This window comes from Octodon degus, unplaced genomic scaffold, assembly GCF_000260255.1.
Source record: "Octodon degus isolate 3935 unplaced genomic scaffold, OctDeg1.0 scaffold00022, whole genome shotgun sequence".
Lineage (NCBI taxonomy): Eukaryota > Metazoa > Chordata > Mammalia > Rodentia > Octodontidae > Octodon > Octodon degus.
The window spans coordinates 13151918-13167661 of record NW_004524598.1 but is presented as its reverse complement, the minus strand read 5'-3'; the positions used below and the strand labels follow the sequence as shown (position 1 = coordinate 13167661).

General features: G+C 43.0%; 1 long non-coding RNA gene and 2 other non-coding genes across 3 annotated transcripts; all 3 read right to left on the bottom strand.

The window, feature by feature from the left end:
• Positions 1 to 9700: 9700 nt before the first annotated feature.
• Positions 9701 to 11143, bottom strand: LOC111815839. Its single transcript, XR_002820460.1, has 6 exons — positions 11069 to 11143; positions 10666 to 10721; positions 10497 to 10574; positions 10355 to 10414; positions 10064 to 10131; positions 9701 to 9856 (listed from the first exon to the last, which is right to left on the bottom strand). It is a non-coding gene; the product is annotated as an uncharacterized LOC111815839 (long non-coding RNA).
• LOC111815866 lies at positions 9936 to 10008 on the bottom strand. Its single transcript, XR_002820486.1, has one exon. It is a non-coding gene; the product is annotated as a small nucleolar RNA SNORD50 (small nucleolar RNA).
• LOC111815867 lies at positions 10216 to 10285 on the bottom strand. The gene has a single exon (XR_002820487.1). It is a non-coding gene; the product is annotated as a small nucleolar RNA SNORD50 (small nucleolar RNA).
• Positions 11144 to 15744: the final 4601 nt, after the last annotated feature.

The following is a 15744-nucleotide window of genomic DNA, read 5'->3' as shown; positions in this document are numbered from 1 at the left end:
TGCTCATCCTTTTTTCCAAGACAGTGTCTTGCTATGTTGACCAAGCTGGCCTTGAACTCAGGGCTCAGCCTCCTAAGTGCTGGGATTACAGGCATGTGACACCATACCCAACTTGTTTTGTTTTTGAGATAAGGTCTTGCTATGTAGTTCAGGCTGCCCTTGAACTCTCTATGTAGCCCAGGTTGGTCTTGGGCAAATATCCTTCCCACTGTTGGGATTACACACACGTGCACCACTGTTTTCAGCTGGTTGTGTGTCTTTCCTTGTAATTTATGCAGTCTGTGCTTCTGAATTTTGAGTAATTTGAATTTTGCTGTTTCCATTCTGTAGCTAAGTCTATTTTTCTGTCTGTAAATTGGTCATTACTTCCAGATTCTTTATTAAAATAAAATTCAGTTTTCATTTCTAGGCAAGAGTGCTTGGTAGAAAATGATAAATTCTTTGAGGAATACATATTGCCTCTTTATTCATTTTAGTTTAGTAGGAGGATCATTGCCTATAGTCATTAATTCAGTACATGTTACAAAATAGTGACATTCTGACGATATCAGTTTTACTTTTTAGTATCTTCTGTTTGGTTATCTAGTGAATGAGGTTAGATTTGGAACATCCCTTTATTTGCATCCTCAAGTTCATGAGTTGGTTTACTAGTGTCCTCTACTAGTATCAAATTAATTTTTAAAAGAATCATTATGAACCAGGTATGGTGATGCATGCCTATAATCTGAGCATTTGGGAGGCTAAGGCAAGAGAACCACTGAGTTTGAGACCAAGCCAGCTGGGGCTAGATAATAAGACCTTGTCTCAGAAAAATATATGAATTTTTAGGTTAGAACATAGTTTATGTATCTCAAACTATCATAACCTTGCTTCTTAATAGCAGTCAAATTTTCCACGTTTTTTTTGGAGGGGGGTAAGGGTCTTACTGTGTAGTTCAGGCTGGCTTCAATCTGAAGTCAATGTCCTGTTTCAGCCTTCTGAGTGTTGGGACTACAGGCATGTGCCACTGCGTCCAGCCCAATTTGCCATCTTCAGACAGAGGGAGACTTTTCAAGTCAGCACCTTAGTTCTGTCAACACAACACTGGCAGTTTGCTGTTGTGGTATCTGTTGATGTGGTGTGGCAAGGTCGTCTTGTACATTTCTTGCTTCACATCTGTAATCAGTCATTTCTCCAATGAAGCCTGGTGCCCATAAACAGTAAGTGGTATTTAGAGGCCACTGTCTGGGTCCCGGGAGTCAGGTTCATAAGTCTGATGTATGACTCATACTTGGAATTTCTGTGTTTTCTTTCACAGTGGTTTGCAATCATTCAGAGTGAAACCTTTTCAGTGATTCATGGGGCCTTTTATATCTGCATGCTGTTTTTTTTCTTTTTTCTTTTTCTTTCCTTACCATGCTTGCGCCTGCCTCTAGGTCACTGCCACAGAAATACCTTTTTCCAGATAGATGCAGGCTTAATTACTTATTCTACGTAGATCTTTACTTAATCTCTCCTTCTTGTGGAAATCCTGCCAAGCACAATTAAAATTGCAATAGCGGGTCCAGTATGATAGCTCATTGTTCATGCTTACATGCCCAAGACTCTGGGTTCTACCCGCAGGATAAAGCAAAACAAAATAAAAAATCTACAACAGTAATTACCTTTCAAAACTCAATTTCTGCTGGGGATGTAGCTCAGGGACACAGCACCTGCCTGGCATGTGTGAGGTCATGAGTTTGATTCCCAGTAACAAAGAAACCTCTCACTTTCCACATTCTACGATGTATTTTTATATCAGTTCTCATTTCCTAACATACTTTATCATTTACTATGTGGTACCTTTATCCTTTTCCTAAAATATAAGCTCCACAGGAACAGGGATTTTTATCTTCCCTGCTATATCTTCAGTGCCTTTGATGGTATCTATACATTGAAGGCATTCTGCACACATTTGTTCAATAAATTAATAAATACAGGGTGATCTTTTTTTTTTTTTTTTTTTTTTTTTTTTTGAGTGGAACTGGAGATTGAACTCAGGCCTTTGTGCTTGCCCGGGAAGAGCTTATTCCACTGAGCCATCTCCCTGGCCCACTTTTTTGCATGTGGTACATTTCACATTGTACTACATCTACAGGCTATTTATTTTTTCTGGTGCCAAAGCATCAGAAATTTATTCTCCCCCCCACCCCCCTTACAAGAGCTATAGGGCTTTTACATTTTTTGGGTGGGAACAGATGACTCAGTTGCTAAATTGCCTAAACTGGTCTCAAATTTATGCTCCTCTTTCCTCAGGCTCCCACAGTGCTGGGATTACAGGCATGTGCTACCACGCTGGGCAAACCTCAATATATTTCTGAATCTGGTGTGCCATTGATCATCTTGGAGAAGCTTGTCACGTTGGTTTTCTTGATATAAACTCAGCTGCTCTCATTGTTGGAGGAGCTCAAGACCCCCCTGTAGCTGAGGATGGCTGTTCTTTTCAGGGGAGCTCTGGTTCTAACTTCGAGCATCCCTTCCTGGCTCCAGTGCAGATCCCTCATCCCGCTGGCATAGGCTTTCTAGCTGCCACCACTGACCTTTGGGCCTTCCCAGCACAGATCCTTGAGACAGACTTACATGAGACATGGTTGTGGGCTCAGGCCTCCAGCTGGACTCATGCAGGACACTGCCATGGAATTCAATCCCTCATCTCGATTCTGTGGGTCTCTCATGTGTGGACTGATCTCTTGCACTCTTTTGCATTTGGCTCTTTGGGTGAATATTTAAAAATAATCCTATAAATTATGTGTCCTGTATTAAATCTATTCTGTTATAAACCCTGACTACAACACATCTAACCTATAATTCACAGATGAAAATTAAAGCAAACAAGGTTGGGTGTGGTGGTGCACACCTGTAATCCCAGGTTAGTAGATTGGAAGGCTGAGCAGAAGGATCACCACTAATTCACAGCCAGCCTGGACTATAGAGACCTGTCTTAAAAAAGAAAAAAAAAAATCTTCAAGAATGTGAAATACAGGACCAGCCAGATAGCTCAACATATTAAAGTGCCTGCTTAGGCGGAGTGCAGGGCCTGGGGTTCGGTCCCCAGCATGCTGAGCCAGCCCTGCCTCCGGGATGCCCTGAGGTATCCACTGAGACTGGGTGCGGTGGTGTGCCCGTAATCCCAGTGATTGGGAGGCTGAAAACAGGAGACTCACTATGAGTCTGATCTATGTAGTGAGAATCTGTAGACCCTGTCCTAAATACATTAAAAAAAAAAAAAAAAAAAAAGAATGCGAAGTACAATCCGAGTGTGGTGGACGCCTGTAATCCCAGCATTCAGGAGGCTAAGGCAGGAGGATCATTGTGAGTTTGAGACCAGCTTGGAGTATAAAGAGAGCTCAAGCCCTGCACAGTGAGATCCTGTCTCAAAAAGAGAAAAAAGAAGAAGAAAAAGAGATATAGAGAAAATTTCATTATTAAAAAAAAATCGTATTTGGTACAGAGTCTCACTACAACGCAGCTCAGACTCGTAGTGAACCTCCTGTTTCAGCCTCCCCAGGGCTGGGATTACAGGCATGTGCCACCATGCCCGGTCTTGGTGGCTGGCTCAGTACTCCTGATGTGGGGCTGGCAGGGAATGCAGTACCCGGGGTTGAAGGTGAATCCTTGCACTTGCCTAGGCAGACACTTAGACTACTGACTAATCTCGGCAGCCCTCCCTGCCCCCCTTTTTGTTTTGGTGGAACCAGGGATTGAATTTAGGCCCTTGCACATGCCAAGGAAGCGCTTATTCTACTAAGCCATCTCCCCGGCCCCAGCCCTTCTTTTTTTATTTTTGAGACAGTCTCACTATATGGCTCAGACTCTCCTTGAGCTTTCAGCAATCCTCCTGCCTCAGCCTTCTGAGAGCTAGAGTTACAGATGTGCATCCCCATACCCAGCAGAGCTTTTTAAACTAAAACCTCATTATTCAGGTTTAATTGTAATGTTGTCACTTTGTGATAACTAAATGGATTTGGGCGCTGTAGTTTGAGTACTCACCTTTTTTTTTCTTTTTCTTTGAGAAAGGGTCTCATAGTGCAGTTCAGTCTGCCTTTGAGCTCACACTGTGGCCCAGCCTGGTCTCAAACTTACATGAACTGAGTGCTGGGATTACAGGTATGCACACCCAGTGGGCACTCATCTCTAAAACTTTTACCATTGCTGGTTTAAAGTATTACATTTGTGAATATTTTTGTTTGTTTGACTTCTCAGGATTGTTCAGATCCAGAAACAAAGATGGAAAGGAAGAAGATGGGTGTTATGGTTTGTGTCTAGTTGTCCCCCTCAAAACCTCATGCAGTTATCGGGCGGACTTCTAGACCTTGGTATTAATTCATGACCCAGGGCTGGGGTTATGGGTGTGCTACACCCAGCCTGGGGCAGACAGCCTGAATGCAACACGAGGGAGACAGACTTGCTCTCTGTAGTCAGTGCTGCCGTAATCCCTCCCTTTGCACTTGCACTTCGCTGCTGCCTTGAAAGGCTGCTCTCTGCCATGTGCCGCTCTTCTTTGGGCCAGCCGATCATGGACTGAAACCTCCATCAACACAGCTAAATAAACCTTTCCTTCCTTCATGTTGAGTGTTGGGTATTTTGTCCCAGCAACAAGAGAAAAGCAACAGGGACAGATGGAAAGAAAGATTAACTTCTGGGGAAGGAAGCTTGGCAAAAGATAAGCAGGCTAGGGGCCGGGGAGATGGCTCAGTAGGATATGCGCTTGACTGGCAAAAGATAAGCAGGCTATCCTAGCAAACAGATTCAAGGACTAATGTTAACTGGGAAACTGATGAAAAGGTCATTAAAATCACCAAAAGCTCTTCCACACACACTGGATGAGAAACAACGAAGACTGTCAGGAGTGTTAATCAGTTCGGAGGACACTGCACTGGGAAGGAAAGTGCAGTGGATTTTGGACTTCTGGCAGTAGAACTAATTTTAGAAAACACCAAATTGTATGTTTGAGCCTACTATATTTTATCTGGAAGCCTGCTGTAAAGCCAAGGAAAAACGATGTTTATGACTAAAGTTACTAAAGGCAGACATAAATTCTAAGACCAGTCTGAACCAAGCATATCTATTATATAGTAGTCAAGTTTCCGTAGGCCTTACCGGCTTTTGAGTCTGGTGAGGTGGCTGCTCAAGTATCAGATATGTTCTGGAGAATAAATTCTTTATTAAGCTAACAAGGTCTCCAATCTTAGCATTGGCCATTTTTGTAACCAAAGGTTTTAGCCAGCTAATGTTTGTAAATTAGAAGACAAGTAGAGTCTAATAAAATTCTCAAGCTTGCTAAAAAAAAAAAAATGCCATCCAGGTATATGTTAAGAGGTTTGAATTAGTAGTTCAATTTAATTATAAAATGTCTTTTTTTTTTTTTGGCAGAACTGGGTATTGAACTCAGGCCCTTGTGCTTGCCAGGGAAGCGCTTATTCCACTGAGCCATCTCCCTGGCTCTTAATTATAAATGTTGAACTGTCTAGTTTGTTTTGTTTCTCTGAGACAAGGTCTTGCTATATAGTCCATGCTGGTCTTAAATTACTGGTGATCCTCCTCACTCAGCCTTCTGAATAGTGGGATTACAGACTTGTGCCACCATGCGCAGTTTAGTCTTATTTTAGTGGATTTGATTCTCATCACTTGTTCAGATACATATCCTCCAGTCAATGAAAACTAATTTCTGATGTCTTCCTATTGTATAACAAGTTTTACCGAAATTGTGATTACAAAAATAGCCTTTTATAACACTTGTAATTACCTTCCTCATTAAGCCTTAAAAAGGGAATTTTTCTCCATGTTAGCCCGGAACATTTCAGCCGTCTTTCATTTTGGTTCACCCTATTTGTACCCAAATCCTTCAAATTTATCACTCTCAACTCCTTGACCATAGTATACCTGCTCATCACCCCTCCTGTTTTTGCTTACTCATTTTTTTTTTTTTAAACCGGAAATTGAACTCAGGACCTCGTGCTAGCCAGGCAGGTGCTGTGCTGCTGAGCTATATCCCTGGCCCTTGCTCATTCTTATGGCTAATCTCACCTACTCCATATCTGAGTTGATCTCAGCTCAAATCTGCTTAATCCTCTCTGAAAGTATTTCTCTTGTTTTGTGCCTTTTGTTTTATTTTTCTCTCATTTTTCTTGGCATCTTGTACCACAACTGACATAGATAAAATAGAGGAAGTGTTTCACTGTGACCTCCCTGACAAACTGGTATGGTGTAAGGCACAAAAAGAACGCACAGTACTCTTTGGATTATATCAACTTAGCAAATGTGACACATTAAAGTATCCACTGGGAGACAAGGGAATGAAAACAGAACTGCATAGAGGTCAGAGGACTCCAAAGCGAACTATTTCACAATACTGGCTTATTTTTAAGTATTGGCCAGCTTTGACAAAAGGGTAAAGGCATTTTCTTCAGTTTTGTGTCTACCATTTACTGTACAAGTGTCCAGCTTTGCTCTGGGCACCTTGAGATATACTAACGAAAAAAATAGTTTTGCCTTTAAAGTTTAAGTTTAGATTTTCTTTTTTTGAGACAGACCCTTACTATATAGGCCAGGCTGGTCTTGAACTCATGCCTGTTCTCCTGCCTCAAGTTTGATGGCTGTTCTCCTGCCTCAGGGCTGTGCTATCTTGCTAGGATAAACTTTTTGTTTTTCTTCAGACAAGCATTATATAGTAGTGTAGGCTGGCTTCAAACTCAGTGATCCTCCCTCTGCCTCTGAGTGTTGGGATTGCATGCATGTGACAACATGCCCAGCAAGAAATTCTAATATTTAAAGCAAGCATGGTGGTGTGTATTTATAATCCCAGCACTTGGAAGGCTGAGAAAATCACTCTCAAGTTTGAAACTAGCCAAGACTACGAGCTCAAGTACAGCCTAAACTACACAATGAGACTCTGGAAAATAAGCCTAGTTTCTATTAAGCGTATTTTGAGACGTGGGTTCATTATGTATTGCAGACTGCCTAAAAGCTGGTATTACAAAGGCATGTTCTCTCATGCCTGACTTGGTTCATTTCGAAAGCAACTGGCTCATGCTGTGGCCCAGGCTGGTTCCTGAACTGGAATCAAGCAACCCTCCGGTCTGACTGGCAGTCTACAGTTGCACTTGGCTACAATATACAGTTTAGACCAATTTTATTTGGTTCAAGGCCTGAACACATTCTTATTTTTTGGTGGAACTGGGGATTGAACTCAGGTTCTTGTGCTTACCAGGCAAGAGCTTATTCTACTAAGCTAATCTCCCCAGCACCCCCCCCCCCAAACACTTTTATTTTTGAGCCAGGGTTGGGTCACTTTCCAGGTTTCCTTGTCCTATTTGAAATTTTAAGATACTCTTATTTTCAGGTGAATCAAACCATGGCTTGTGGGCTACATGTGCCCCTAAATAGTTAACGCAGCCTCATAAATCTGAAGCTAGATTCTTCATAACTTGAGTATGTTCCAACATGCATGGCATGGGCAACCAGATTGTAAGAAAGGGTACAGCGTGGTGCCAACCACCTCTACCCACCATCAGTCTCATGGGTATCCAATGTTACGTGCTTGTCAGTGACTGCTGACAGTATTTGACCCGTTATACTCAATGTAGTCTAGACAAGTCAAATGTTAGACAAACAAGCTTTACATTTTTTGAGGGTCATGCAATGTACTTTAGGGCTGCCTCAAACTAGGTAGTTCTGTCTGGGCCTGAACTTCAAGTAATCCTGCCTCAGTTTCCTGAGTGCTGAGATTACCATTTTTCTTCTTTTTTGAGATAACTTTATAGAGTATTACTGTATACTTCAGGCTGGCCTTGAACTCAGGGCCACCCTCCTGCATCAGCCTACCGTGTGCAACACTATGCTCAGTATGACTTTCCATTTTTTAAAGCCCATCCTTGTATATAACTTTTGTTTCCTACAAAGCAATCCCATAGGAGCCTCAACCAGCTTGGGAATCCACATTTAGCTGGCTTCCTACAAATGACCCTATTTAGATACCTCAGGCTTAGGCTTTTTTAAATGTGATTTATCAGTTACGTGCTGTGCCACATAGGTGTCCCTCAGTTCAATCCCCAGCACACATGCACATACAAAAAGCTAAAAATGCCTCAAATTCCTTATTCAGTCTCAGGAAACTAGAGGTCAATTAAACTCCACATTTGAAGGTATGGAAATACCTCAACAAGCCAGAGGCAGGACTTTTTTTTTTTTTAAATAAATAAAAATTTTATTTTTTTTTTTAAACAAAGTATGTTCTTTAATCATACAACTGCAAGGCCCTCTAAACAATTCCAAATGATCAAATATTTGTAAAGCCCCATGTTAGACCTTCTCACCAACTGTTCTTGACAGAGGCGTGACTTTTAACAGAAGCCCCAACTACAGGTTTTTATGCAACTATCACCTAACGTTTAAATGTGAGTTCCAATCTTTATTTTTCAATCTCTTCTTTAAAAATAGGAATTAATACTTTAACCATTTTTGCTAGTCCAAGGCAGATCAGGCAAGAGAAAGGCCATCCAAACTGGGAGGGGGTGTGTGTGTGTGTAGTGGGTAGGTAGGCAGTAAGCCATGCTTACCATCCTAGCAGTCAGGGAAATCTAAGAACAAAATCTGGCTGGGTATAGTGACTCACACCTGCAGCTCCAGAACTCAGGTAGCTGAGGCAGGAGGATCATTTTAAGTTTGAGGCCAGCCAAAACTGTAAGGATGCCGAGGTTGAAACCTTAAAAAAAAGAAATCCAAACAAGATGGGAGGAGCCCCCAGTTACTTTTTCTCAAGACACTCAACCAGTTAAGTACATGTAATACTCCTCAGCCATAATTGCCAGGGAAATGCAAATCAAAGCTAGCTAGCGCTTCAATTAGAAGGGATGTATGAAGGGATGTTACCCCAAAGACAAACATCACCATCTGGCTGTGATAGGAAAAACTCAGATGGCGGGGGATCCTCCAGAAATTAGAACCAACCAAGCACTGGTAAGGTATGGATGTTAAGCAAACATGTCTGCTTACAGCAGTTTTCACAGGAGACAAAAATGGAACCAGTGGAGGTGTACATCAAAACAGGTTAACAGACTAAGGCAGAATGAAAACGATTAACACCTTGCTTGCTATTTGTAACATGGATGGGAGCCACTGACCTTATGTTTAATGAAATTCTAAGTGAAAGACAAGTAGGGCATGGCAGCACATGCTTATAATCCCAGCACTTTGCAGTCTGAGGCAGTTCACCAGTCTGGATTACACAGCAACACCTGGTCTCAAAAACATACACAAAAAATTATGGTACAACCTAAGCTCAAACCCACATTTCTCATAAAATAGGGGTAGGGAAAGGTGTTGGGACAAGGAATTACAGTACATAACCAATGACTATTTCAGGAAACACTCTGATAAACACTGTAACATATACATATAAATAAGACAGGACACCAGATTGATAAAATTTCATGTATTAAATCCATTCAGAAATTTTATATTAGGTTTCAATATTCCATGACTAATGTAGTCACTGAGTGACCAAACTGGGCCAGCTTTACAAAATGCTGTCCCATTGTTTGGTGGAACTTTCAGTTACACTTTGACAGGCTGTGACAAGATGAAAGTTTGACCCCAGTCCGGGCAATTCTGAGATCCAGTCATTCTCCACAAAGGCTAAGAGCCCAGAACTCCCCATTTAAAGAAATGGATGCTATTTCATGATCTATAAACTATTTGTCTAGGGTCTGTAGTGCTAATTTCCAATATAAAGAGAAAGAAAAATCAATACAATCCCAATTTTCAAAGTTGTTTTCTTCAAATTTTCCCGGTTGTTCTCATCAGCTTTTCATGCAACAGAAAAATTATGGCACTAGCCCTAGAAAAGGAAAAACACAACAATTACAAACTGCTCCGATCTAACAGTACTTGAAAAATTTTGTCCCTGTAATGGTCCATTCTCAGAAGCCAGATCCGTAAATGTAGATTTTTCAACAGAAATTCAGGTTCGGGATAGGATCATCATAGATAAGACCAAGGACAAAATATACCAAAAACAAAACAAAAAAACCCAAACTCTACTCACAGAAATTGATCCACTCAGGCAACTCCCACCAAGGTGGCTTCTGGGCACATGGTAATGCTCATTATTGCCTGAAAAACAGCAAACATTTTGAGTTATAAACAGGACTATCATAAAAATCTACGTTTATTATTTCATCTACAAATCTTGGTCTCATCTCAGAAGCCGAATCCGTGCATGTTTTTCTTCAGGTAATCAGCTTCGGGATAGGTTTCATCACTGATTAGACCAATTCTGCCACACCCTGGGTTCCACCCCAAGTACTACTGTGAAGCTCTAAGCCACACAACTTACGTTAAAACAAAACGGCTGGCCAGAGACATCTACAGCTTCACTGCATCAACACCCGAGACACTGTTTCAACGATAAAAATTTCCTTTAGTCTACTTTCAAATTGAACATATGCTTAATCATTAACACTAGGTCTAATACAAACCTGGTGTAACTGTCAAGTTTTGAGTACGTATTTTCCCACTAAAGCTTCTGGCAGACGCTTTGGAATTTTCTCATTCAACTATTAAAAACAAGCAAGTTTCAAATGACGCACTTCTTTATTTCCGTAAACATGTTTACGCCTTCCGCTTGAAAAACTTAAAATTTTTTACCTTGGCATTTGCACGTGAACATTCCGATATACCTCTGCAAAACGACGCCATTGCTCCTGCGGGGCAGCGATGTTTGAAATTAACCATGTCAGAATGCGACTAATCAGCACTAATCCCCTCCCATTTGTTAATTCGAATCACGCAGCTCGTCGCCCGAAAATAAAACAGCTTCGAACCCGATACAGGGTCAAGGCTGTCCCTACTGAAATAACCTGGCGACAGATAAATGATATTTTCTGTGTATACAAATGCTTGTCGCTCTTGAGCTAACCTCCCACGCCAAATCCCTAAACGTTAGCGTAGCTCTCCCGCCAGCAGTAAACTTCAGCGCCGCTGGCCGCACGGGGCACCCTCAGCCTCCCCAGACTGCAGCTCATAGCACGTGTCTGTCTGCTACATGCACCTTCTCAGCAGCATTCTGGGCTCAAATTTGGGTCCCACGTTCCCAGCACTGAGGCTCGAACCTCCTCCTGAGCCAAGCCACCATTTCTCTCTTCGATCCCACCCACGCAAAACCACTCACGTAGCACAGAACAAAAAGAGCTCACGCAAGGTTCCCGACGTAAAAGAGCGAGCACGGCCCACTGCAGCTCCTTATATAGCTTCTTCTGAGTCAGAGCGAGGCTGCCCCGCCCTCTTTCTTCTATTGGACGCATGAGAGGGTGGGGGCGTGGCCCGTCCATGAAGTGAAAGGGCAGAAGCGTGCGCGGCGTCTCTTTTCCCCTGGGGCCGTCCCGGGGCGTGGCGCGCGCACTGCCCGCCGGCCGCGTGCCCGTTCGTCTCCGGTGCGCGCGCTCGCAGGCGCGCCGCGTTGCCTCGCAGTGTGGCAGGCCAGCCAGCCCTACGTGGCGTGGGAGTGGCGCCAGAATTCAAACAGCCGCGGTTGTGGGCGAGGCCGCCTCCTGTGCCGAGTCAAACCCGCCCATGGCCGACGGGAACCGAGAGTGGACTTGAGTTCTGCCGCGCGGGGCAGCCTCGGGGTAGGGCCGAGCCGAGAGGCCGGCGCCGCGTGCTCGAGAGGGGCGCTGGGGGCGCGCCGGCGCGGGCCGCTGTCGCAGGGAGCCCTCCGCTGTCCCGAGGGCGCCGCGCCGGGCTCTGCCCCTGCTCGGTAGCCGGCCGGGAGAGGCCTCCGCGGACAGCAAGCCCGGGGCATGAAACACTTTCTGCCCTGAAGGAAGCCACAGCTCAAAACAACCACGTGACGAGTCTAAGTTCGCACAGCTGAAATGCTAGGCTATTTTTAAATTTCTCTGTACCAATGGAGTGTACGGAAACGAATAGAAATGTTAATCTGAGAAGTAGCCCTGCATACTTCATCCAGATAACACTTAAAAGGCAATGCATTCAGTAAGTACCACACGCAAGTGAAAAGACGTTTGTGTGTGAGTGCATATGGGATTTGAACATTTACCAAGAGGATTACTGGAGCCCAGGAGTTCACGGCCAGCCTGTGTGGCATAATCGAGACCCGCTCTAAAAACAAAGCAAAAAGCTGGTGTAGCTCAGTGGTGGAGAGTTTGTCTAGTAGGTGAGGAGTGAGACCTTGGGCTAGATCCCTAGTGCCTGAGGGGGTAAGCAAAAGAAATCTCGCCTTCTCTCTCATTTTTAGTTCTGGGCATCAAACTTAGGACTTTATGCTTGCCAGGCAGGCGCCTATGCCGCTGAGCTATCTTCCTGGCCACGTCTTTTTCTTTTTAAAATTTCATTGCAAGTACTGATTGCAACTACGTAGCCAAAGACTGTCTCTAAAAATAGGAAGGGAGAGAGCAATAAAATAGTGAAAAGTGAATTTCTCTAATAGGAATCTAAGTGGTGTTTACTTGGTTGGACTTTATTGCTTTTTATATTGTAATATACAATATAAATTTGAGTATCATTGGTTTAGAGAACTAAAACAGTAAACTATGAAAGCAAAGAGCAAAGTAAGTTTTCTTTTGCACATTTCTGGCAGTTTTCTCATTTCTACTCTCCAGCAGTTAACTACTATTATCAGTTTTCAAAACTTCCTGTTTATACAGATGTATGTTCCTAAATTTTCGCATACAAATGGGATTCATGTACTCTTCTGCGACTTGCTTTTCTTATAAATATCATGGACATCTTTCCATATTAGCACATATAGATGACCTTGCTCCTTTTTAATTTTTGGTGGGGGAGGCAAGATCTTGCTATGCAATTCAGGCTGGCACTGAACTCAGTATGTAATCAGGTTGACCTTGAACTCCCAGCAGTTCTCTTGCCACAGTCTCCAGAGTGCTAGGATTACAAATTGTAGTTTGAGACAGGGTTTTACTATGTAGTTCAGGCAGTTCTTGAACTCAATATGTATTTCAAGTCCTTGAACTGAGGGCTTTTCTGCCTATTGAGTGTAGGGGTTACAGGCATGCACTACCATGCCTGACTACAAATTGGATATTAACTGAATAAGAACCATTTATGCACACCCATGACCTAGGGAAGACATCAATAGTGGTGTAAATATGAAGACAACCCAGTTATTAACTTACAGTAATATGTGTTAATGTGACAGCTATATCTCTGCTAATAGAAAATACTTCAGCAGTAATTTTACTAAGTTAACTATCAAAAGTTTAAAATTGCTTTATGGTTATACTATTAAAGATATAAGGCTGGGAATGAGGAAATCTTAAGAGGAAAAAAATTACATTTTATTTTATTTTTTGAAACAGGGTCTCACAGTGTAATTCAGGCTGGCCTTGAGTTCACTATGAAGCTGAGGCTGGTCTTGAACTCACAGTGATCCTGCTGCCTCAGTTTCTCCAGTGCTGCGATTCCAGGTGTGTGGCTACCACATTCAGCTTAAATTTTAAACCATAGTATGAGACTGAGGAAAGAAGTTGTACAAAGGATCTAACTGGGGAGCTAGAATGTTTACAGAATTAGGTAAAGGTTAGAGAAAAAAACTGATGAAAAATAGAAGGTAGAAGAAAAAGAAAAAAGAAATATTGAAATAAGGGGGAAAGCTTAAAGAGAGAAAAATTAAAAGGGAAAAAATAAACCAATAAAAAAAAGTTAAGAAAAATGGATAAGATAAAAAGAAAGACAATAGGAAATTCCTCAAGTCCTGATAAACTTAAAGAATGAAAAACCAAAACAAATAAAACTAAAAACAATGTGCATACTCATAAAAGACAGAAGCGAGAAACCTCTAAAAACCAGCCAAACAAATTTTTCTGTGATTTATGATGTGTGGTTTTGTTCTGGGCTTTGCAGTTTTGGGGCAGTATGTGAAGTCAAAATGTGTCCCTGCACACACTGGTAGGTAAAAAAGGAAGTCAGGCCGGGTGTGATGGCACATGCCTGTAATCCTAGCACTATGGTGGCTGAGAGCGGAATATGTGGAATATGTCAGTGAGTGCAAGGCCAGCCTGGGCTACATAATGAGATCCTGTTTCAAAAGAAGAACAAGTCAGACCTCACAAGGTGCTAGATGCAGGATCCACCAGACAGGATTAGGGTAAGGGTGCCAGTGTTACAACTTTCAAAACTACAACAGTCTTGGCTAAGCCTGGCTTCAGACTGTGGGGATGAGGGTCTGTATCCTTCAACTTAAACCCCTGAGTATCTCCATCTTGACCACAGCTATATACCACGCCTGGCTCTCATCTAGATATTGGGAATGTAGTTGGGAGCCCTGAATGGAAGCTGTTTTGTGGCTGCTGTCAGTCCCAGGTTCAAACAGTTCTTCCCTGGAATGGCAATGAACTGAGCACTCTCTCCAGAGGACATGGTGGGCACTTGGACTGGAGTCACTCACCAGATCCTGTCCTTTGAAAGACTCACATGGGAGCAGAATCCCACCCTTCTTGCAGCTTACAGCATCTGTTGGTCCTTTCCCCTGCCACATTTCTCCCAGAAGCCCTCTGGCATCCCCAGCCTTCACATTGTGGATTTAGTCTCTCTCATAAGCTAGGAGTCAGGAGCCAGGGAGAAAATGCACATGTCCCTTCCCTTGTCTGTGTTATGTTCTGTCTCTTCAATTTCTCTGTAGGTTTTAATTTACCTGTTATCGGCTTCCTGCTTCCCACGGGTCGCCCCTCTTTTCTCTCCCCTCCAAGATTTTATTTATTTTCATATACAGGGTCTTGCTACGCAGTTCAGACTTGTAGTGCTCCTCCTGTCTTAGCCTCCTCAGAGCTGGGTTTATGGGTGTGCACCACCACACGTGGTTTTGGGGCCAACATATTTGCCCAGGGTTCTGGGGCAGGTGGCATGTGCTACAGGGGACTCAACTTGGGACAGTGTGCTTGTCAAGCAGGTGCTTAGGCCGCTGAGCTATCACTCCAGCCCCTCCAAGTTTTTCCTTTTGAGGCTGAGTTGTTGCTTACCATTCCATTTATTTTGGAAGTCCCTTGAATTCACCTTTGTAGAATGAAGCTAGCTCCACCTGAGATATCTGAAGAAAAAGTCCACTCGAAGAAAGCTACTCCTATGAACCATAGGAAGACTGCAGGTTCCTCCTCACAAGGAAGAGAGCTTGGTATAAAAGGGCTCTGGTAGCCCATCTGATATCCTTTCACCACAAAAAGAATAGAAATGTGATCTGCTCCTTATCATATTTAGGCTTTACACTCCCAACCTAATAGTAAAGTCACTGGTATAACAAGTAGGCAGCTCAGTAGTTTTTCACATGTAGACACCACCTCTTTTTCTGTTTATTTTTTTGAGATAGGGCTTCTCCATGCAGTTCACGTTGGCCTTGAACTCATTTTGTAGCCCAGGTTGGTCTTGAACTTGCAACAATCCTCCTGCCTTAGCCTCCTGAGTGCTGAGATTGCAGGCATGTACCACCACACCTGGCTTTCCTTATCTTCTGACTGGCTTTTTTTCCAACTCACCCGTTGAACTGCAAACATTACAAGATGGAGAGCACATAATCTCTAGTAGGTAGGACCTACAGTGCCTTTGAGGAGGGAGTAGTGATGTGAAGATGGAGATCTCTACATTCTTAACATCCCATACAAATTGAAGAAAATGAGGCAGGAGATTAGGATGTAACAAACTGGCTGGGCAAGCGGGCGTGGCCTGTCAATCACAGAGTTTTAGGACATGAGCCGA